Source organism: Sorex fumeus, unplaced genomic scaffold (assembly GCF_029834395.1).
Source record: "Sorex fumeus unplaced genomic scaffold, SorFum_2.1 ptg000049l, whole genome shotgun sequence".
NCBI classification, from domain to species: domain Eukaryota; kingdom Metazoa; phylum Chordata; class Mammalia; order Eulipotyphla; family Soricidae; genus Sorex; species Sorex fumeus.
The window spans coordinates 442,263-444,905 of record NW_026606106.1 but is presented as its reverse complement, the minus strand read 5'-3'; the positions used below and the strand labels follow the sequence as shown (position 1 = coordinate 444,905).

Genomic DNA, 2,643 nt, shown 5'->3' with positions numbered 1-2,643 from the left:
ATTCTATAGTACCATGATGTTGCAGTAATCTGCACTATTTTACCTTTTCTTATACCTGCATATTATTACATTGTAGGTATAGACCACAACTTCTTATCCCTGAAACTTTTATGAAATATAGGAATTTCTTATATGTCCTGATCTTTATACTAAATGCTGCAGTGAACATATGTTTTTATATATTTTCTCAAATTAATATTTCATATTAGGGAAAAATAGAATCCCGGGAAATGTGGAAACGCTATATCCAATTTTTTTCAGTGTTTAGTTTTTAATGAACTTGTAAATAAAAAAAGCTCCCATTTCAAAATAAAAATCCCAGGTCATATAGATGTTTACAGTTATTATATTTACCTAAGCAACATACATACATGACCAGTTGTAAGATATTAAACTAAATCTGTGACAAATATACTTTTTTTTTAATGCCACTGCCAAGAACATTATAGAGTTAATGCAGAGTCCTAAGGATAATCTAGTAGTCACTACGTTTTTTCTTAAGTCTTCATTTTAGACGCTGCTATTTTCTAGCACAGGTAATCAGGCAGGGTCTTTCATATGCTCAAACACTGGAATCTTTGGTTGCTACCTTATCAGCTGGCTTGCAAACAAGAAGCCAACCACTTTAAGAATGTTTGAAGTGAACAACTTGCCAAACCCAGGGATAGATACACCCTAAGAATGCACAATTGTGAGCATTTACAACCATTACTTCTGTGGCTGAAGACTGTTCATGCCATTCTTCTAAAATGAGATCTCAAAGCATTATATTTCAAAATAAAAATGTTTAACGAAACAAACCAAAAAAATGGCATATGCACAATTTCTCCAATTTGTGTGTCAACCATTTAGTTAACTTTTCCACTTGAAAAAATGCAATAGAAAACTGGACACCATGTTTCACTATCTCAGTTAATATTCACAATTACAGTGGTTACGACTCAGGATACAGCATCACTAATGCTGCTCAGAGCCAGTTTATACTGAAATTAAGTTCTTTACACCAAGTAAATGGTTGTCCACAACCACTGGCTAGAACCAAAACGTCTAGATTTTGGGAGAAACAAATGCTGCTCCAGACATCCACTCAGCTTCTTCTGTTCCTCAATTCATGCTCAGAAACCTTTCATGTTACTTTTGGTTTTGGGGGTTTGGGTCTGCTGACCCTGCCCACTTGAAGAGGCTGCCTGCTGTGCTACTTTCTGCTTTAACGTTGTCCAATCAAAAGTGTAGTCATATTGGTGGTTCAGGGTCCTGAAAAGAATGCGAAATAGCTGCCTCGGATACATACAATCCAGGGCCTCTTCAAAGCGCAGCCCATGACAGTAGTGTAAGTACATGGCAAATTCCGTGGGAAATCCCTTACATAAAACTTCAACAGGAGCGGACATCTTCTTTTCACTAGTCTTCATATTTTTGTTTCTTTGTTGCAGCCTTGAGTCCTTGCCACGGCAAACTGGTTCTATTAAAGTACGTCAAAACATATCCTAAAGATTCCATATCATCTTGGGGACTTAGTTCAATCCCAAGATGTGCATTGATGCTAGCACACTGGGCAGTGCCAGTGAGATTTTTATCTTTCCTGTACGGTAGGTGTTGTCGTGTCCTGTTGTCTCTGTACTTTTTGGCCAAACCAAAATCAATAAGGAATAGCTTATTACAGTGAGGCCCAATACCCATTTGGAAGTTGTCTGGTTTAATTTCTCTGTGTATAAAATTCGTTGTATGCACATTTTCAATTCTACTGATCATCTGGTCAGCTAACATAAGTAGTTTTCATTTTTCATTGTGAATCTTCTTGAACAGAAGCTGAAGAGGTCTTCGAAGCTGGGTCCAAGAAGATCCATGACTATCACATTGTAGTCTTTTTCCTGACTATACCACCTTACGTGCGGGATGCCGACCCCACCTTGGAGGATCTTACAGCGCTCTCGTCTGGCAGCTGTGGGTCCTGGGCCTTCTGCGACTTCAGCTCAAGGCCACTTCCTCGTCGTTGGTGATGTTGATGGCTAGGTAAACGTCCCCGAAGGAGCCGGACCTGATCTTCCCTACCAGTTTGCATTTCCCCCTGACGATGAATTTGGCTTTGGAGCCGCTGCTGCTCGCCATCTTGAGCGACGAAGCTGGAGGCTGGGGCCAAGCCCCGGCACCTCTGAAGGCCGACGGGCTAGTCCACGGAGCACTGCGGTGGCGGTGGAAGAGGCGGACAGAAAACGGGGGTGGGGGCACGCTGAGTTTAGGGCGGCGATTCCGCTGCCCCCGCTGCCGCCGGCTCCCGTCGGAGGGACCCCTGTCATTTCACAGACACGGACATCCCGTTACTCCGGCTCCAGCCTCTAGTTCCAGTTTTGGAGAGATGCTTAGTGCTTTTCATAGATGCTGAATAAGACCACACTCCCACCAACACTGAAACAGTGCTCCATTTAGACAAAGTCTCAACACGGGTTGTCTCCAGTCTTCTGATATCGTCTATTGTCAGTGGTGAGAGATGATCTTCATGTCCTTTATGTTTACATTTCTCTGACAGAAAGTGTTGATAAACACCTCTTTACATGCCAACAGTCGATGGGAATGTCAATTTTTAGAGAAATATCCGTTTGTTTCACCACATCATATTTTAAAATCGAATCCTTTGTATTGAAT

The 2,643-nt window shown here is 41.6% G+C and overlaps 1 pseudogene; it reads right to left on the bottom strand.

Annotated features, from left to right (window-relative positions):
- Positions 1-1,115: 1,115 nt before the first annotated feature.
- LOC130032542 (casein kinase I-like) lies at positions 1,116-2,109 on the bottom strand (annotated as a pseudogene).
- Between the last annotated feature and the right edge of the window lie 534 nt (positions 2,110-2,643).